Below are 23,243 nucleotides of genomic sequence, written 5' to 3'. Positions count from 1 at the left end.
TATTTTCTATTAATTAAGTCTAATTAAAAGATTTAATTTAATGAAAAATTATTATGATATTTTAATATTTAATTTTTATTTAATCAATTGAGAAATTAATTAAATAAAAATAATAATTAAATTTGAAGATAAAAGTTATAAGTTTAAAGTTGGAACGTGATAATATTTATTTAATTTAATAATAATATATTTAGAGTTCATTTATAAATAAATGCTAAATGATATTATTATTCAAGTTAATAAATATTTTATCAAATAAGTTTTGAAGATAAATTTAAAAGTGGAAAAGATATTAAAATTATTAAAAGATTCTAGATCGCATGATGCATGCATGTGATTAAAATATATTAAGATATAACAAGTAGATTTATTAAAGTAAGTGGATGAGATTTAAAATTAATAAATTAATTTAAAAAGGAGTCAAGTGAATATTAAATAAATTAATGTGCATTATTTTAATATTTATTCACATAGGAGTATGCGAGCTCTCGTGAGTTGTCATATTGACAACATAGGAGTTTGCACTCTAATTATGCACGTGTTGTCTACACTTAGGAGTTAGCATATTATTTGAGCACATGGTGTCTACAACATTCTAGACACCTCATCATGTCTATCTTCTTGTCATGGAAGTTACATGCTTAGTTGTCATGCTTATCTCCTAGTTCTTTCTAGACACATTCTAGATGCATCTTAGAGGGCTTTAAATAGAGGCTCTCCTATTTTGTCTGGACAAGCTTACGTGCATTCAAGAAGCTCATATGCTTCTACATGCTCATATGCTTCTACAAGAACCTCTAGTCACTTGGGGGTTTTAGTTGGTTTGATTCTTGGAGGAATGGTGAATGTTGGAGAAGGAAGAGATTTTTCTATGGACTTCTGAGGCATAGCAAATTAGCATCAGTATCCAGGTGCACTCGTGATTTTCATGTATTCCATTTGCATTATTTCTCTTCTTGTCTTCATCGTGTCTGTTATGTGTGTTTGAATATACTCCATGAATGAATCTTCAAGCTTGAAATTAGAATCTAGATATGTATGTTAATTTTTATTTGGATGCATAGAAACATTAGGAAACCCTAGTTTTATTTATGAAGGAAATTCATCACAAACTGCCTTGTCGTTGTCCCTTACATAGACCCAAACTCAAACATTCGTAACTTTTTATCTAGAGCAGATTTATTCGATCTCTCTGGTCAAAATTGGCGGAACTTGGCCCTCTCCAACATATTTCAAATTCGGCTCAATCCAATGGTTCATTAGGGAGATATGGCCCTCGTACTAGGACTATTTTATTCAATGACAGTCATTCATCCATTTTTTCATAACCAAGAGTTCTTTGTGCTTAAACTTCACAAAAATAATCTATCAAAGCATGGAATGAATTAAAAACTAAACCAACATAGATCTAAGACATTTATAATCAAGATTTAAAAATTGATTCGGGTTTGGGTTCAAAAAAAAGTAGAATCTTATTAATATGCATTAGTTTTATATGATTTATTATCTAATCTAATTAAATCAAATTTAATTAAGATTAGTTAATAGTAGAAGAAGTGTAATTAATTATTAGTCAATTTTAGTAAATAGATTTTTTAATGAGGGAAAATTAAAAGAAAAGAGCTATTAATAAGTGTTTAGTAGAATTAAATAATTTAATTATTAATGAGATTGATTTTACTTAAAATCAATGAAGATTATTTTAAATAAATGTTTGTCCTTGAAATGTTTTAAGGAAATTGTAAACTAATTATTTGAAAGTTGATAAGTATTATTCTTATGATGGGAGATGCTCTTGGAATTAAGGGAGTTTCATTTAATTATTAGTAACATTGATTTTAGTAAAATAATGCAATGATTTTATTAAAAGTCAATGGGAATTAGTTTAATGATTTAAGTAAATAATTATCTTATTTTAGAGAATTGTGTTAAAATAATGGAGGGATAATTCTATGTTTTATTCAAAAAAAATAAATGGGTTGAGTTTTAGATTAAATGAAGAATCTTATACACTTGAAATGTACTTGAAAACTAAAATTGAAACCTAATATTTGGCTTAACCATGTGATTGTGAAAGAAAACTAAAATGTGTGTTTGTATCTTGTTCTTTATGCTATCCATGTTTTGGGGTTTTGGGGTTGACTAGAGTGTTGATCAGTTAGGATGTCTACCAGAGGCTTGGGAGTTATGCAAATGTGATGGCATGTTGATGTCATTTGGTCTTGATCTTTTTAAAACCCAACCATGGTAATGTGACGGTATGCTCTATGAGATGTTTGTATTTACTAATTATTATTGCTTTCCAGTCTTCTTGTGTGAAGCTGAGGTGTATGTATTTGAGACACTTGACTTAACTATTTTTGAGTCATCGATCAATTATCTTTGGACTACTTTCCAGTCACCTTGATGGGATTGAAGTGTTTATTTGATCTTGATGATGTCATGTTGTGACATGTTTTGACTTGACCATTTTGGAGTCTTCGATCAGTATTACTTTGAGATATTTTTCGGTTGCTTATTGAGAACCGATGGATATTATGATTATCAATGGATGTTTTTCAGTTGTTCATGGAGATTTGATGCTTTTATTGTGGATTATATTTTGGTATTTTTCTAGTTGCTTGTATAGGATTGTGGTGATTTTGAGATTTATGATTCCATGGGCTTGGTCTAGGTTATCTACTTGTAGTGTCGAGAAGTGGCTTGCAATGGGGGTCGGTGCCCTAAGTGGCTACTAGGGTAACTCATTGTAAGTTATTTAATAAGTGAAAATATTTACACTAAATGGGGATTAAATGAACCTAATAAGATAATTGTATGTTTTTGCCCATGCCTCGAGTGCTAGTACAGACTAGGATGGGAGTAGAGAGAATGCTTGGTTGTGACCTTGCATTTCGTAGTATGCCTCGTCAGTACGAGAGGATACTAGTGGCCGCATAGGGATCACTAGGGGGTCAAGGTCAATTGAGAGACTACCAGGGTAACTCTAGCATGATTCGTGTGATGACACTTTCCCACTTGCATAGTAGGTTTCCTACATGTCTTTTTTGTGCCTCTGGAAGTAGATGTTGATCTATGTGTTGGAACCTTTGAGTTAGTATACTTTTAGGATTCTTGGACTCAGAGAGTTTTTGTGCTATGTGATTTAATAACCTATTTGGGACTTGAGATTATCTCCTCAGTGTGGTGGGAGTGGACCATTTAGGTTCCATGCGGTTAGGTGGTAGTGTTGTTTCACTCTTACCATTTGAGATCCGTCTATAGTCACCGTGGCTGGAGCATTCTTTGTTGGCATTTATCTTCATTCTATTCATGGATCTTATGATGTATGTTATTTACTGGTATGTTTATTTATATTAATGATTAGCATGTGATAGATAATGTTATCTACTTTGTGGGATCATCTTATGCTTTATTCTTGCATGTTAGATTTCTTTATGCATATGTTGTAGCATGTTAGATTTCTTTCTGCATATAATGTAGTATATTTTAGGAGTGACATTCCTACTATGATAATACTGATAAATCTCTTCGGTAACTTAGGATGTTATGCACGGAGGGATGGCTAGGACCCACGATGGTCTAATGATGCTATTTACGGTTGGGAGGAATTGTGCATTTAGGTAATTATGTGTTATTTTTATGATTTATGGCTATCCTTTATGATGGATGTTTATATCTTCTATGATGATGTATCATGTATGAAATTTGGTTTCATTTACTTTATTGCACATGTATCATGGATTAGAATAGGATGATGTACTTCATTTTCACACATGTATATTCTTTTAAGCCTCTCGTACCCTATGTCATGTATAGTGGATGATTGAGCATTCCAAATGTAATTGCCAAGAGGCATTCAGAACAAATGTGTAATATGGACATTGGACTTTCTATTTATTCTTTCATATGGATGTGGTAGTGGTTAGACTTAGTATTAATTAGATCAAATGTGTCTCAACGTCTTGGGATCCTTAAGGAATGTAACCTGTTATGTATGTCATGTTTACTTTCATTTGAATTGTTGCTATTGCTTCCGCTATCATGTGAATGATGTAGATGGATTTACTTTCATGTTTCAAAAAAAATAATTTAAAAATGCTACCAAAATTAGTGAAACTGAGAGTTAAGTTCTTTGGATTCCCTTGATGGGGCATTACAGTAAGTTTGATGATATAAAAATATAAGAAGGTGAGAATATTACTCAATATGTTGCTAGGATAAAAGAAGTTGTTAGTGCAATAAAAGGAGCTACTAGTCAAATAGATGATGATATTGTTCTAAGAAAAGTCTTGAGAACAATACTACCTATTTGTGCTATTAGAGTTTTTGCAATTCAAGAATTGAGATGCATTCCAAGAAATGATCTAACTCTTGAAGGTTTGGTAGGTATATTCACTACTTTTGAGCTATCTAACTATGATAGTTACAAACCTAGGAGCCTTGAATCTGCTTTCATAGCTAAGCTGTTATCGAAGGATTCTGATGAGAAGAAGAGAAAGATAAAATATGTGTCTAGTGATAGTGATACAATTGAGGAAGATGTTGAACAATTGGAAGCACTACTTGCAAGAAGATTCTATAGAGGTAAAGGAAAGTTCAAAGGTAAGTTACCTATCATTAGTTTAAATTGCAATGAGATTGGTTGTATTGCTACCCAGATGTCTAAAGAAGAACTATAGAGGTGGTGATAAATACAAAGGTAGAAGAAATGAGGACATCAAGGATTACAAAGACAAAGGCAAGAGGTCATGCTAAATTGCTAAATAGGAATCTTGAGTGATGATTCTGATGAACATGATGATGAAGTGGTGTATGTTGCAATGAAGGACAAATCTAATGAAGATGAGGCAACTACACTTGTGACTTATGTGAATAAAAATGATAGATGGATCATTGACAATGGATTCTCACATCATATCACTAGAGACAAAAGTAAGTTCATTACCTTAAATTTTTATGATGAAAATAGTGTAAGATTTGGTAATGATGCACCATGTTCGATAAAAGGAAAATGCTCTATCAAACTCACATACAAGATCTCATGTGACAATGCTTACTATGTTAAAGGACTAAACTACAATTCGTTGGGTGTGTTACAACTGATCAATTTGGGATACAAGGTTGAATTTGAAACTAAGATTGCTAAGATATATGACACAAATGGGAAACTAATTGGAAAAGGTGATCAAACTAAAAGTAATCTATTCTATCTTGATATAGAGGATGCTACTTGTCTTGTTAAATTTGACATGATGTATGGCTATGGCACAAAAGGTTATGTCATGTTAATTTTGATAACTTGGTCAGTATCAGTAACATGAAGAAAGTTAGAGGTTTTCCTAAGTTGAAAAAACCTAACAATACAATGTGCAAACAATGTTAGTTAGGCAAAATGACAAAGTCTGGTTTTAAGAGTAAAAATTATACCTCTAAAGAAATACTAGAGATTGTTCATACTGACTTGTGTGGACTAGTTGCAGTGTAAAACTACAAGGGACATAAGTACATTATGTTATTTTTTGATGATTATTCTAGAATGATGATAGTCATGTTTTTGAAATAGAAATATGATGCTTTTCAAATGTCAAAGTGGTACTTAGCAAGAGTTGAGAAGGAAACAAGTAAAAGTCTGAAATGTTTGACATCTAATAGAGGAGGAGAGTTCACATCAAATGAGTTTGAGATATTTTGTAATGATAGAGGAATCAAAAGATAGACATTCGCACCTACAACCCTCCACAAAATGCAATTGCTGAAAGAAGAAATAGGTCTATAATGGACTGTGCTAGAACACTCATGATGGAGAAGAATGTTACTTTGAAATATTGGAGAAAAGTTGTAAGCATATTTGTTTGTACCTTGAGGTATGTGCAAGTCAGGAAAGGTACTCATTTAACACCTTTTGAATTATAGTATGGATACTCACTCAATGTAAAATACTTTTAAGGTATTTGGAAGCAAATGTTACATTCTTAAATATGTTAGGAATGGTAAACTTGATGCAAAAAGTGAAGAAGGAATATTCCTTGGATACTCCACAAGAAGTAAAGCTTATAAGTGTTTGAATGCTAACACTTATAAAATTGTGGAAAGTGCAAATGTGAACATTGATGAGTATATAGAAGTACATGAGGTTAAACCTATAAAAAGGTCAAAAGAATATAAATAATTTGTATAATTTTATAAAGGAATGCCTATTGAAGAAGATGTTGCAAATCAAGTTACAAATTAATAGCAAGTTATAGTGATTGCTAAGTTGCATCCTATGAGTGCCGAGTTGCATTTAGGATCTGAGTTGCATTCAGGTGCCAAGTTACAAGATGAAGTAGATGCACATTATGATTCTAAAGTTAGTGTACATGAAAGAGATGCTGAAATACTTGAAAAAGATGTACATAGTGATCCTAAAGCTGAAAGACAAAATGAAGAAACAAGAATTGAGCCAAGATTGTCCAATATGTCAAAAGACATCATCCTACTACTCAAATCATTGGAGATAAAGATGCAAGACCAATGACAAGAAATAGATTTAGAAGTGAATCATGCTTGCTAAGCATGAAGGAGCCCAAATTAGTAAAAGATGCATTAGAAGATGTTGACTAGTACAAAGCCATGGAAGAAGAGATTGATCAAATTGACAAGAACAAAATATGGAGTCTAGTTCCTAGACCAAAAGACAAAAATGTGATCGATACCAAGTGGGTATTTAGAAATAAGCTAGATGAAAATAGTGAAGTCACAAGGAAAAAAGTAATATTAGTTTGCAAGGGATATGCACAAGAAGAAAGAATTGACTATGGAGAGACATTTTCCCTTGTTGCCAGATTAGAAGGAGTAAGAACTCTACTTGCTTATGCTGCATACAAAGGTTTCAAAGTTTATCAGATGGATGTTAAATTTGCATTTCTAAATGGCATATTAGAGGAAGAATTTTACATAGAATAGGCAGAAGGATTTGTTAATGTTAACAATAAGAACATGGTATGTAGACTACACAAAGTCCTATATGGTTTGAAACAAGCACCAAGAGCATGGTATGAGAGACTTCATCGGTAGCTTGTGAAGATAGGATTTGAAAAGACTGATGATAACAACAATCTATACATAAAAATAGAAAATAGAAAAGGTATTTTGTTATTTGAAATTTTTGTTGATGATATAATATTTGGAGGTCAAGATGCTTTATGTAAGTGCAAATTAGATGAAGCATGAATTTGAAATGTCTATGTTTGGAGAGATCAATTTTTTTTGTGGGATTGCAAGTATATTAAATGAAACATACATCACTCAGTCAAAGTATGTCAAAGAAATATTGAAATTTTTTGGGTTAGAAGATTCCAAACTAGTAAGTACACTTATGGTGATAGGACACAAGTTGTCAAAAATGATGATTCTACTGAAGTGAACCAAACAATGTATAGGTCTATGATTGGCAAGCTATAATATGTTGTAAATACCAAACCTAATATTGTATTATTTATAGGGATAGTTGCAATATTCTCTACAAATACCAGGGAAAATCATTTAATGGATGTGAAGAGAATAATGAGATACCTGAAAGGAATTGAAGAGTTTGGTACTACAAAAAGAATAAAAGGTTTGACTTGAGAGCCTACATTGATGTTGATTGTGCTAAAAACATAGATGATAGAAAAAGCACCAATGGAGGAGCACTTTTCTTAGGCAAGAGACTAGTTACATGGACTAGTAAGAAACAAAGTTGTACTTTATAATCTATTGCTAAAGCTGAATATGTTGTTGTTGTTGTAAATTGCATAAGCATTGTATGGATCAAGTAGCTACTCAAAGGAATGAAGGAAGAGATCACAGAACTAGTGGTACTTTATTGTGATAATACAAGTGCTATCAATATATCAAAGAATCCAGTAATGCAAACAAAGCACATTGCACATTGCAATCAAGTATCATTACTTGAGAGAGTTAGTTCAAGATAAAGAGGTGAAGATGGAATATATTAACACAAAGGAGAAAATTGTTGATATCTTCACAAAACCATTACCTAAGGATGCTTATGAGTATCTAAGAGGTAAATTAGGGGTAATACCCCTATCAAAGGCTATCTAAGTAACAAGAGGATTGTCCTACATCAAACAAGTTGAATTTCATATGTTATACATTGATGCAGGGAATCTTACTTGAGGATTTGTCTAAAGTAATCAAAGTGTTGGAACTTCAAAACAATCACGAGCAAGATGACAAAGGGAGAAACTGAAGAAACTACAAAAGCATATATCTGCATGTTTAAAATGAAAAGATGATATGTCTTTGGCATTGTTGTCAAAAAGGAAGAAATATCATAAATTGGTCATCATTACAAGAAGAACATTATGGGAGAAAGAGTTAATTTGATCATCATCAGAAAGAGATATAAATTTTAGAGGGAGTTAATTGTTGATGTTGCTAATCAAAAGAGAACCATGGAGAAATCCTAATCTACCTAGTAAGAGGGAGTTACAAGAAGGAACTCAGAGGGATTTATACAAGAAGAAACTCAGAGGAAGTTATAAGAAGGAGTTTTGTAACCTAATCAGAAGATGGAAGTTGCTAATAGAGGGAGGAATTATGATACAAGTTTTCCTTTTGGTACTATCTTACTACTTTAACCTAGTCAGTTTCAAGATGTTCATCATTCAATTGACTTAGTTGATCAATTTGGTTTTCCATCAATGCCAAAGAGAGTGATTATTGATCTGATTGAAAAGATCATTGCTGAGAGAGATTACTGAAAGAGGGAGAATGTTGAAGAAGACTATGTGTTTCAATCATTGTCTTGTCACTGATGTCAAACCTATTATTTTTTGGCAAGACAATTTCTTATAAGATTCAAGCACTATCACTTAGTTGATTGATGAAGAGATTTTGATCAATAAGATGTAACAAAAGCACATAGAGGAAAGGTTGAGTTATAATTATGTAATGAAGTATAAGGATTAGTTGAGACAGTGATGAAATAATGTATTGATAATTTACTTAAATTTACAAAGGTTGGTTACACTTAGAAACTTTAGAAGAACAAGTTACACAAATTTTTCCTATCAAGCTTGACCAAGTGGATAGTAGGTGCCAAGCAAAGTCAATACAAGCTGAGCAGAAAGTCAGTTGGATCCAAGTAAAAGAAAATTCTAGTGTATGTCAAGTAAAGTTTAGTTGATGTCAAGCATCAATAAAGTTTAGTTGATGCTGTGTAATTACATAGTGGATGCCAAGCAATGTAGTTAATGCCAAGAATTAGAAGGTTGATAATGCCAAGCTGCTACATTATTTAAAAAATCAAAGATTTGCTAAATCTTGAGCCAACAAGTTTTTTTTCTTGAATTTTTTGAACCAGGAGAAAGATAAGGATGATGAGTTAGTGGCGTAGAATTTGAGGTAAACTATTTTTTAGGAAAATTCAAATGGATTCTAGAAGAAGTCTCTAGAAGAAAGATGAAATATGGGGTAGATACATTGTATCCTACCTAATCCATTTGAACCCTAAAATGGACAATGGAAAATAAAGTGGAAAAGTATCTTAATTTCCTATTTATAAGAATTTTTGGTCATGGAGCAAAGAGATCAAAGAGTCACATGTGAAAACCTAAGGGAGACAAGGTTTTTCTTGAAGGGTGAACAAGCTATATGAACTAAAAAGTATAAAGGCCAAGTAGAATTGAGGAGTGAACAAAGATTTATAATTTGCAAGAAAAGTTGTAAGTTTTATTAGATTAAAGCTCTACTATTACTCTCTAACAATTGTATCAGTATAGGGTAAATTCTTTGGATTAAGGTTGACCTAACAATCATTTGTAAATCCTTTAACCAGGTGGCATTCCATGTGAATGGCCTAAAGTCCTCTAACAAGGCTCACTCCTAATAGGGTGATTTAAATCCTTTAACTGAGTCCCACCTAACAATGTGCATTGTAACCTTTAACAAGGTTAGCCTTTCATAGGGCATCACTTTAGAAGAGTGAAAAGGAGTAGCATGTTATTGGTGGTTTTTCCCAAATTGGGTTTCCACATAAATCATTGTGTCAAGTGTATCTATTATGTTTCATTCTTTACATTTCTACAAGTTGATTTGACAGTAAGCTACAAGTTTTTAGTGATTGCATAATCCTATAGATGCATGCATAGATATGAATATTTTATGGGTTCACTAAGTTGTGAAAAGTTTTATTTTCACATCTAGACCTTGAATAATTGATTCACCCCACCCCCCGCTCTCAGTTATTCTAAAGAATTCCAATATAAGAAACATTTTTAAATTATTGGGATGAATATTATGGCATCAATTCTATAGGTTTCATTTTTTTCATTATGTCTTAAATTCAAAGTATAGTCAATACCCTATTCTTTTATAATGTTGCAAATAAAAGAAATACCATAAATCTTCATTGAGTTGAGTATCTTCTTGATTTGTTAAATCTTTTAGAAGTCTTGGCTATGATTTTTCAATTTAATTGTAGCTACAGAAACACTTTACGTTAAACCAAACACATGTTCCTTTCTTATTATAATTTAATGGATGTAGTAGCATAATGATGTTAGCATATAATTCTAACTCAGCATTTCACTAAGTGCATGATTTTCCAAACATCGTTCTATGCTCCATCACAATCTCCTTTCTTCATCTCATGTTAACTACAAGTAGGACTTGGATTTAGTTTATGCCTCCACCATAGTTTGTTCTTGCAATTGATAGTATTACTTTGCATAAAGAATGCATTATTATGCATATTGTAGAATCAATCAATGAATAATAGAATTTCACTTTTAATCAGTTATGTTATTCTTCTATTTCTATAATTTTTTCTTTTATCTTTTAGCAAGATCATTCTTTAATTTAAGATTAAGCTAAAAATTCTACATGGCATTAGAGCTTAGGAAGTTGGAAGAAGAAGCATTGATTTTATTTGCAGGTATTGCAAATTAGAGATTGTTTAAAATGAATTTTTTTTATTAGATTAGGGTTTGTTAATGTGTTTTTTTTTTTAATCATGAACTGGGATAAAGTTCCATTTTTGGGGAAGATCAATGACATCTAGTATTTATATTCATCCTTCTATTGTCAAGATAAGCTTTGAAAACTGTTTGTCTTAGAAAAAGGGGATAGAGGATTACTACCTTGAGCAAGATCCAATGCCCTATCTCCTTGGACACAATTATGAATTGATCAATTATGAGAAAAAAATTGCATGGTTTAATAGTAAGATATTATCTACGGACTAACATGTCTTACTATTTCTAAGGATATTTTATATCATATAGAGAACATAGAGTGCCCTTTCATCGCTTGGACCATCATTTGACAATTGTATGGAGACATTATTTCTTCATCTAAAATTGATGATTCCTTGGATAAGTAGGCTTCTATATGATATTAAGATTTCAGTTGCCTCATCTTGTGTGAACACATCCTTTGCAAATGATTAGTTTATTGATAACCTTGGCGCTCCTATTGTTTCTTCAGAGATTAGAGTTGCTTCATCAAAATCTTCCAATGTTTCTTTATAGCAGGATCATTTGTGTCTTCCAGATTCAATTCATTCGGATGAATTTCTACTAGACATATCATTTTTATTCATAGAATCCCTCATTTTGGATCTAGATGACAACATTGATTTTATTCATCTCCTCTTTGATGAAGGAGACTCTTCTTTATTTATTGTGAGGGAACCTTTTGGTCCTCTTTGTCCTTCTCTACGTGATCATTCTTCATAGATTGATATGAGTTTGGATACACTTGCATAAGATTTTGAGGAGATCTATATGTCATTTGAGGTGAAAAATTTCTCTTTTGATTATGTTCTACATTAGTTTCTAAAATATTGCAGTAATTTAAAGATCTACATAGAGACCATGGAGCAATTTGATGAGGCATCATACATCTTGAGATTTCTTCCTACATATTCCTTTCAGGATTGGAGAGACTTCATTCATGCATATTTAATTTTGTTTCTTCCACAAGGGAAGAATCTTGTTTGAAGATCATGGACCACCTTCTACATATAGTTTCAAACATATACCATTGACTACACATTATGGAGAGACTATCTTCTTTTCCATTTTACTTTCTTTGAGATCTTCTTGGAGTCAAAGAAATTGTAGTACAATAGTTTTATTGCTTTATTAACATCTATTTTGAGGGCCAAGGGTTTATTCTCAATGGGTTTTCCCTCTTTACTCTTTCCTCTTTCATTAATTTATTTTCTCCATAGTTAGAATAAAGGGGGGTTGTGAGCATATAATTCTAACTCAACATTTCAATGAGTGCATGATCTTCCAATCATCGTTCTATGCTTTAGTCATTGTAATCTCCTTTCTTCATTGCATGTTAACTACAAGTAAGACTTTCACTTAGTTTAAGCCTCCACCATAGTTTGTTCTTGCAACTACTGGTATTACTTTTTATAAAGCATGCATTATTATGCATATTGTAGAATCAACGAATGAATAATAGAATTTCACTTTTAATCAATTCTATTTTTCTTCTATTTTTGTAATTTTTTCTTTTATCTTTTAGCAAGATCATTTTTTAATTTTTAGATTTAGTTGAAAATTCTACCAAAAAAAAATTAGTAGATGCAATTTCAGTGATTGGATTTTTTTTCAATAATATATTTTAATATACTTTTCTTATTGATGAGTTGATTGAACCATGCTAGTTCTTCAACATGAAATAGTAAGATACAATATAGAGACTTGAGGTTGGAAAATATAGCATACCAATGTCTAGATTTAATCACCTTAGATTATAGTAGAGTAGAACAAAAACATTGGCTAAATGCACCAACCATGTTAAGATCAACATTCTAGATATAAATTGTAGGATTCAATTATGTTAAAGACAAAATAAGATACAACCTTAATATAAGAACAATTCATGTCAAGCTTTTCATTGTCATTAGTATTTAATAAAAATCATTCTTCTTCTTGGCACTTTGTTTTACAAAAAACTTAGCAAGTATCTAGGTACTATATAATTATTTGATAAAGTTTTGGAGCTCTGAAATGGTTTTGTAAAGCTCATTATATTAAATGTTTCCATCTTTTTAAAAAATCTAGACTATGTTATTCCTTGAATTTATTTTCTTGCCAGCGTTATGTGTTGTAGGACTAAGCATAAATATGACTTCTAGTAAAATATGTATTTATTTTCTTTTGTATATTGGATTATAGTGAAGTGAAATATAAAATTGCACAAAGTTATTATAAACAAGCTCTTATACCTCCATGTTTGGGCAAGTGGTCTTTGTAGAATGCATTGATAATATTATAGGAAAATATAATTACTGAAGTAAATGTTATCCTAATCTAAACTTGGATTTTTTTATGTTGTTTGGCTACAACAATAACTAGATTAATTATTTTATTTATTTATATTTAATTTCTATCTTAATGATACTCTAAATTGAAAATGTGATTTATTGAAGGATGATCAATGTGGCATTGAGGGGAAGAGCAGCTTAATAATTAAGAGGTGGATGACTCTTTTGCTTACTACAAACCAGTTGAATGTTTTTTCCTTTCTTAGAAACAAGTTAAATAGCTTGGACAAGCTAATAAAAAGAATGCATATATTTGAGATGCATGGGTTATACTTATTTTCTCCCTACCACTTTCATGTATCTATTTTCTAAAAGGCATATGTGCATGTAGAATTAGGCACTTGGTTGCACCAAATCCATTTGATCCAATCATCCAAAGATGCTAGGTTCCCTAGGCAGGTTTAGGGAGCTCTTCATGCTAGAAAGAACTCCAAGGGAGATAACCACTATATGGCTGGGCGGTAAAAGTGTTTGAGCCACACTCTCATGTCATGGTAGCAGATGGACTTTGATTTGAGGGCTTTGGAGATAGGGATTGATGTAGATAAAAAATGTTGACATTCCTCTTTGTTGATTCTTGATGTATGTTAGACTTGATATCCATATATTGTATGCTATCTTATCATTTTGAAGTTAACATGGAGGTCAATTTCTCAGTTATATTATTTATTTATATAGTCATGTGATGTCATGTTGTGCTTGATAGATTGGTCAGTTTCTTGATGTAATTTGATCTTATGTTATTTATGGTGTATACATTTATGTTTTTGACATTGGTTGATATTTTCATGGGATATATTATTTCATTATGTGGTTAGATTGAGAATTTATTGTATTTTCAATTGATGGAAATTGATTTTCATCAACTCTTATGTGATCCAATTTGACTTCTCAATTCAAATTTTCTACTTTTTATGAAAATTTTCTTATGTAGCATTGTTATTCAAAAGTAGTAATCATAGTAAAGGAATAAATATGATCACAAAAAGTGTCTATCCACTATGAAACCATTCAATAAAACCAGATGGAATGAAAAAGCTCACCTATTAGGTTTCTTAAAAAGATAGGGCGAAAGAGGCTTAAATGTTTTCTATAAAAGCTAGTGGATTTTCTCTTTGTGTGGCTTTACCAAGAAATCCAAACTCCAAATAGACTCTCAATCAAGGAACTTGAGTTCAAAGGAAGATTACAATATTTCACTAATAACATTAGCTTCTACTTAAAGTGGCAATAGGAAGAATAAAACATCTCATTTTGCAACAAGAGGTGAGCCTCCTTTCATTGAATTAAATGAGCTAGCCAATGAAAAAATCCATAGGTATGCTCACTCCCAAGAGTATACTATTTAGAATATAATTCATATTGGGCCTTCAGTTAGGTTTAGTAATAGAAGATTGATAAATTATTCAATTTTTTTGTACCAACTTATCTAATTTGATTTTTAAAATTTTCTTTGTCACTTACAGACCTAGTTTGGTACACCATGATCTTGTACATACCCTAATATTGTGTGGGATGTATTCTCTATTAGATTTATTACATTAATTAGGTAAGTTTATGACTTTAGTTTAAATAATTAAATTAGTTAGATATATAGTTACTCAAAATTTATTCCGATAAGTAGTTTTTGTAAGGGAAAATAAGGCTATATAAAGATGCCTAGAGATCAATGTATATAATATTAAGCATCAATTCTATATGTATCTAAATGTATCTAGAAAATCTAAATCAATATAATCAACATTTGATATTTTAGCTCTTTGATTGGTATCAAAGCCAAGTATATAGGCAATAGAGAGTTAATCGTGAGATGAAAATGTGTTGTGCCGAGTAGTGATGACAATGTTTGTATGAAACAGTGAAGTTTTCACGTAGTACTCATCAGCATTGCAATCATTATAGCTACAAGAGGAATGATTCTGGTTGGTAGAAAAAATATATGTTTCTAATGATCTGAGGAGTCAAAGATGAAAAATTCCCTATCAGCATATTCAAGAAAATGGATTGAGGAATGGAATCATTTCCAAAAAACACTATCTATTGACATCATATTAGTATGTGAAAGTGAATGGAGAAGCATCATTAAATTTATTTATTTTTCTCTTTTGCAATAAGATCACTAGCAGTGCTACCATGTGTATATCTAATATTTTATGAGATCATCAATTTGGAGAGTATGTGATGTTTTATGATAGAGATTATGCTTGGCCTTTCATTATTTGCAAATTGCTTTGGTCCATATGCTAGTGAACTTGGAGAACCATTTCTTGCAGCATTGGATGCATTTTCTTTTGAAAATTTGTAAAGAGTGTTCACTTTTCTATTGTGCATTTTATTTAAGTTGCTTGATTTTCTTTCAAAGAAATCAAGAAGAAAATGGATAAAATGTCTTCTATTGCTAAGTTTGAAGGTTTTGAATTCTACACATGACAAATTAAGATATAGTTACTTCTGATTAAAAAAATCTATGGGATATTGTATGTGGGTTGGTGAAATAAGCTACAAGATTTTTGCTATACAGAATAAAAGTAAATAGGAGGCTAGAAGCTATGGAGGTTGGAGGATTTTTACCATCTTGAGCTAGCTTCTCACTCAGAGATGATTATTGCATGGGAAGAAACAATTTGTGTCCCTATAAAGTTGGGTCTTGGCAAACTCATACCTAAAGATAAGACGAAACTTGATAGATTTGTGTCCCTGAAGAAAAGAGGGGGCTTGGTTGTGTGATTTTTCTTCTATGGAGTGAGGGGGGTAGGATTTGAAGAATGAAATTAGAGACACTTGGAGGAGATGTCAACTTTCAGAGGAAAGGCATCCATGTGCAGACATATTAGTGGTGATTGTTTCTACGACACTTGAGGAGGTATTAGACACACTTGGAGGAGATGTGGACTTTTAGAGGAAAGTTGTCTCATGTGCAATGCCAAAGGAGGCATTAGACACACTCCATGGAGATGTAAAATTTTGGAGGAACAATGTCTCGCTATGTAAGGGAGGTGGAAACAATCTTATTATGAAGACAACTTCAAGATTTGTAGTCTAAAGTTAGGATATGAGGGAAACTTCAGGAACTATGTCTTGTTCTGTAAGGGAGGTGGAAACAATCTTATTATGAGGACAATCTCAAGATTTGTAGTCTAAAGTTGGGATATGAGGGCAACTTTAGGATTATGATTTACAATCTAAAGTTGTAGAGAGAAAATCTACTTTCAAAGATTGGTGAAGGAGCTTCATCAAAGTTTCTAGAGGAATAATATGGTTGAAGGCTTTCACTTTTTATTGGATTAATGTAATAAGGGGGGAAAGTTGGAGAAATTACATTAATTAGGTTAGTTTCTAATAAGGGGGAATGTTAGGTTTGTTGGATTAATGTAATAAGGGAGATGCTAGATTTATTACATTAATTAAGTAAGTTTTTGAGTTTAGTTTAAATAAATAAATTAGTTAGATTTATAGTTTCTCAAAAGTTATTCTCATAAGTAGTTTTTATAAGGGAAAATAAGGCTATATAAAGAAGCTCAGACATCAATGTATATAATATTAAGCATCAATTCTACATGTATCTGAATGTATCTAGAAAATCTAAACCAATAAAATCAGCATTTGATATTTTAGCTCTTTCATTCTCTTACTTCTTGATGCTAGTTAATTTCAGAGATGTTTACCCTAGTTTTGGTTTAATGGTTTTATGTAGGCTCAATTGAGATTGGTTCTCTAATGTTTCTTTCTATTAGATTTCTTTGATGGTTAAGAGTTATAAGTCCCTTCAAATCCCTTTTTCCTATAATGAAAAATAGATTCATTGAATGCACTTCAAGTTAGGGTTTCTCTAATACATCTATTCTTTTATAGATTAAATAATGGTTCTTTGAAGACTCCATCAAGTAAATTAGATTATATTACTTTTTAATATAATTTGACTTAATTTAACTTTTAACAAGCACAAAATTTTATAATCCTAAATACCGTTAAATATTTTAAAAATCCTCTTCCAAAATTTCTTCTTAAAATTAATATAAAAAAATTACAACAAAACTATATATAAATATAGAAATTTCTAACACAAAAATAAAAATAACCTAAAAATATACAATATTTATGAATATTTTCCTAATAAAAATAATTAGATATACAAACCTTTAAAAACCCTATAAATATAGAGAAATACTCCCAATACAACTTACTTAAACCAAATAGATTTTGAAATAATAATCATAATATAAATAGATAAAACTTTTCAACTAAGAGCTAGTTAAATTTGAAATTTCCAAATCTTGAGAAAAACATTTTAAAAAATACCTTTATTTTACTTTTCTAAATGGTTGCCTCCCTTTCTTGAAAAAATATAAATAATGTTTTTATTTTCTACATATTTTCCATTTCATTAAAAATTTAGATTTAAACTTAAATTTAAGAAACTATATTTAAAAATATCTTTCATATTATTTTATGATAAAATAAACAATTGTCGAAACAATTTTTAGTTACATCTGAATTCAGACTAGAAACTTACAAAAATTTATAAAAGCTTCAAAATCTATCCAAAATCCTAGAAATCTTACACCAAAATTTTAAACAGTCAAGACACATCTCAAAAATATTAAGTACTCATTTCATCTAAAATTTCAAAGAGTCAAAACACATCTCGAAAGCCCTAAGTATTCATATTATATTTCATTATCCTCAAATAAATATTACAGTATTTCATACATTACTGTAGCTCTATAGAGCTCTTATTATAAATCCACCAGCATCTAGCCATTGCTATCAGTATTACTGTTTGTTGCATCATCCATTTCCGGAGGAGATGGAGACTCCGTCTTCCCTTCCAGCATCAGCACCACTTGCCCCATGCTTGGCCTCATCTCCTCCTCCCTTTCAATGCATAGCAATGCCACAACAACTGCTCTTCTCACCTCTTCAATATCTTTGTCCTCTGCAACACCCGCTTCCACAACATTAATCGTCTTTCCTTGGTGGATTTGTGTTGCAGCCCAAGCTGGAAAATAATACCTGCTGGAATCTTGTACATTTAAATCCAAACTTCTTCGCCCAGAAATGATTTCTAAAAGAGTTATACCGAAACTGTATACATCAACCTTTGTAGTGATGGGAACGCCCGAAATCCATTCCGGAGCCAAATAACCTCTCGTTCCTCTCGTTGTGGTCAATACGCGGCTGAAATCTCTGCTCAGAAGCTTTGCCATGCCAAAGTCGGCCAACTTGGGTGAGAAATCAGCGTCGAGCAGAATGTTCCCCGGCTTTATATCCCCGTGAATGATGCGTTCTCTGCACTCCTCGTGGAGGTAAACTAAAGCTCGTGCAGTGCCTAAAGCGATCTGGAATCGGGTCTTCCAGTCGAGTACCTTTCTTTCACTTTTGGAATTATTCGTGAAGAGCAGAGAATCTAGAGATCCCTTGGGCATGTATTCATAAACTAGTAATCGTTTGGATCCCTGAGCACAAAACCCTCGAAGCCTGATCAGATTCCCATGTTGTATGCTCCCCAAAGAACTAATTTCCGCTCGGAACTGCTTATCATCTCGGCTTGAAATGGATTCCAATTTCTTCACAGCCACAAGTGTACCGTCTGGTAGAGATCCTTTGAAAACTGAGCCGAATCCTCCGCTCCCCAGCTTAGACCTGAAGTTCCTAGTCGCAATCTCCAACTCCTTGTAACTGAACATTCTAAGAAAAGAGTCGGATGAATCTTCACAACTCTCATGAGATCGTAGGGCCCGATCATGTCGCCTCCTGAGGATTAAAAATGTAAAAATACCCAAAAAAATGGCAAGAGCAATGAAACTACCAAACACTACAAGCAGAACGGTTTTTACTTTAATGGGGGGCGATGGTGGATTAAAACTTGGAAGGGAAGGGGCAGCTACTCGAATGAAGACATTCGAATTGCTTTCTGACAAAGAGTTGCGCAAGTTCAGAAGAGTTCCGGACCTGGTTTGGCAGGTCTCGGAAGGCGAATTGAAAGCATAAGCAGTGCAGGAGCAGTTGCTGAGGCAGGCTTTCTCGCATTCCATTTTTGTGGGTGCAGAGTAGGACAAGTCGTGATCGTCATTAGATAACTTTGATTCGGAGTCGATGAATATGTCGGTGCTGCAATTTAAGGGGCTCTCGCGAACACAGCCACTGGACCACCACTCTTGCGAATCCCAGGCTTGGTTGTCTTTCGGTGTGAAGCCCTTCACACAGCTGCAATGCTGAAGATTGTTGGAGATGCAGGTTCCAAAAGCACCACAGAGAGCATATACGGCACATTCATCTTTGGGCTGAGACCATAACACGTTCCACACTTTGCCATCGAACATAGAGGTTCGAGTATCTCCGGACTTCATCATGACGAAACGCAGGAGCCGGTAATTCAACTTATGAGTCGTAGTCATTCGTACGTACATACCAGAGCTGGTAATTTCAACACTCACATTAATGAACTCTTTGTTCGACAGTTCTGGATTATGACCGAACATTTTACCATCCCAAACTCCGCTCTCCCAGTACTGGACAGAATTATTCCATATTTGCACGAATTGATTAGCACCAGATGGGTCCACTTGAAATAAGAAAAGCCCAGGAGCAGGATCCGCCGAGGTTTTCCAGGAGACCAGCTTTTGTCGTCCCCCGAATCTCATGGCAGAAAACCAGGTATCTGTTGGATTGTCGAAACTCTGCCAAACCGTTTCATTTTTGTTGTCATCGCTCAGCATCAAAAAGTTACCGGAATCTAACATCACAGCCTGGGATGCCTTATTCGATGTGTTGACTGACCAAATAGCCTCACCCTCTGCGTCGAACAATCTTAGTTTACCTTGTCTTGACAGCTTCAAAATGCCAGGCTTGTTTGTCGCGGGAGTCTCTCTGTTGGCCACCCAAACGATCGTCTTCTCTGCTATATTGGCGTACCAGATTCCAATATACCAATTGTTGGTTCCATTTGGGCTGAAGAAACCCAATTCAAATGTGCCGTTCTTTGAAATTAATGTCTGATTTCCAGCCAGCGAAGCTCCCAAGGAGAGAGTGTCTCGAGCCTCGACAGCAGCAGCATAATTCTTGAGATGAATAAACACCGTAACTGCAAAAAGCAGGCTAAAGCGGGATTTTGCCCTCTTTCTGTCCATCTCCAGAGTGGTACGTTACATTTGGTCTATTGTAGTGTTGCATGTGAAAGGGTTTGTAGACAATTAAATGGTGTGCTAGTCAAGTCAAACTTATTTGCAAAGAAATCTCAGAAGACATGGTGGGTATGTTACGTCAATCATGACGTTATTTTCAACAACTTTTTATTTTATTTCCATGGCGTATCATTTTACACTGTTTTTAATTAGTAATTAGTGGATAGTCCGTCTGTAAAAATCATATCATATATAATTTATACTAGTTCACATGTACAATCATATCATATATCATTTGAAATATATATAAATTGATATTTATTTAATTTATAACAATAGAGTCATGTTTTAAAATATTGTTACAGATATTTTTGGAAAATACTTAAACATGACTAGCCTCTTCAGTCAACATGCTGCATAAATTGGGCAGGATTGTCAACGAGACTAATAAAGAAATGAAAAAATATTGTAATCATATTATATATCATTTGAAATATAAATGAAAGGATAGTCCACCTCTATATATCATTTATACTATAAATAAAAAGGTAGTTCATCTGTGCAATCATATATATATATATATATATAACTAACAATAGAGTCTTGTTTTAAAATATTGTTAGAGATACTTTTGAAAAATACTTAAACATGACTAGCCACTTCAGTCAACATGTTGCACAAATTGGGTAGGATTGTTAATGAGGCTAATAAAGAAATGAAAAAATATTGTAATCATATCATATATCATTTAAAATATAAATGGAACGATAATCTACTTGTACAATCATATCATATATAATTTATGCTATAAAAAAAAGGGTAGTTCACATGTACAATCATATCATACGTCATTTGAAATATATATAAATTGATATCTATTTAATCTTGACATATGAAGTGACAAGATAATCAGTTATTCAAACCAACTACGAGAATAAACACAGTGAAAAAAATGACACAATAAAAACAAACTCGGGAGATAGAGGAACAAATACCTTCATATATTCATCTAAATCATCAATTACATGCCTAGTTGTAAGGCCTTTTGGGTCATGGACATATTACCAATAATTACAACCTACAATTATCAAACTTTGCATACTTATGCTCCTCCTATGCTTCTTGCTCTACCCCCAAAATCTACCCCTAAGACTTTATCAAACACCTTTTAAATACATCCACAACCACAAGTTGGCTTGTTGTAATTACAAAAAAATAAACTCTTACATTAAATGCTAGGATAAGCCACAAGTTGGCTCACAACAGATACCTATCACTAAATTAAATGCAAAGGTTGGCTCTAACAAGAAACTGCACATAGACACCTCAGCAAATGAAGAACTAAGCAAAATGTTGGAACTCGATGAACTCAACAATGCTCGGCAACCAAAGGAACTCAGCATCCAAACAAGCTCGATAACTAAAGGAACTCGACACCTAAACAAACTTCACGACAAATGGATAACTCGGCAACCAAAGAATACTCAAAAACCATAGGACAACCTAACAACTAAAGAACACTCGACAACCACAAGATAACTTAGAAGCAACTACGAACTTGGCAAACAAAGGGAACTTGGAAATGCAAGGCATTGTAACAGGATAGAAACTAAGAAACTCAGGAAACATGGAGGATAGCCATGAAACCCAAGATGCTCCTACATCAAATCTATAACAATAGAGTCATGTTTTAAAATATTGTTACAGATACGTTTTAAAAGTACTTAAACATGACTAGCCTCTTCTATCATCATGTTGCATAAATTGGGTAGGATTGTTAATGAGGCTAATAAAGAAATGAAAAAAGATTGTAATCGTATCATATATCATTTATACTATAAACAAAAGGGTTCACTTGTACAATCATATTGTATATCATTTGAAGTATATATAAATTGATATATATTTAATTTATAACAATAGAGTCATGTTTTAAAATATTGTTACAAATACTATTGAAAAATACTTAAACATGACTAGCCTCTTTGATCAACATGTTTCATAAATTGGGTAGGATTGTCAATAAGGCTAATAAATAAATGAAAAAAGATTGTTAGAAAAATGTTACAAAATCTTGCTAAAGAAAAAACTTTAAACATAAATTTTCTTAAGGTACCCAAAGATAGTAAACAAGAAAACTCTCAAATCATTTAGTAGAACCTGACCACTATATAATTCTTTATAATGGTCATAAAAATAGGGATTTTTTCTTGTAAAATGCTCCTAGCCTACTTTAAATAGTACTATAATAAATATGTAGAAAAAAATATTTATTAATAATTATAAAATAAATTTTTCCTCTATAAATAAATATAATGTATGTAATACATTATATTACATTTTAAATTCGATCAACAATATTAGATTTATTTTTTATTTAAACAAAATTTAAATGATAACATTATTATAAAATTAGGCAGAAAATTGCAAGTGAATTACATTAATAAGCATCATACCAATTTTAAAAGAAGAAAAAGAAAATTATAGGAAAAGCAGATCAAATCTAACAAGCAACATTTCAAGCAACAGATGCCGAAGCAAGTAGGAAATTATAAATGTATTTGTTATAATATTAGTGGTTCTTGGACACGAAAGACATCTGCAACTAGGCAGTAGATTTTATTGCTCGAGGCACAGCTTGACTTGAACTTCTCATTTCTCCCATTGGTGATAGAGATAATTCTTAAGCCCAAGTATTAATCAATGATATCCTAGTTTGAGCATTAGATCTGATTTGTATTTGTGACAACAAGCTCCGATTGGATAGGCAAAACGAAACTCCAATC

The 23,243-nt window shown here is 32.2% G+C and overlaps 1 pseudogene; it reads right to left on the bottom strand.

The window, feature by feature from the left end:
• Positions 1-17,976: 17,976 nt before the first annotated feature.
• LOC149539398 (G-type lectin S-receptor-like serine/threonine-protein kinase At2g19130 pseudogene) lies at positions 17,977-20,500 on the bottom strand (annotated as a pseudogene).
• Between the last annotated feature and the right edge of the window lie 2,743 nt (positions 20,501-23,243).

This window comes from Cupressus sempervirens, chromosome 9 (genome assembly GCF_028749045.1).
Source record: "Cupressus sempervirens isolate cs-2001-9-10 chromosome 9, ASM2874904v1, whole genome shotgun sequence".
Classification (NCBI taxonomy): domain Eukaryota; kingdom Viridiplantae; phylum Streptophyta; class Pinopsida; order Cupressales; family Cupressaceae; genus Cupressus; species Cupressus sempervirens.
The sequence above is the reverse complement of the archived record's forward strand: the minus strand, read 5'-3'. Positions and strand labels throughout refer to the sequence as shown.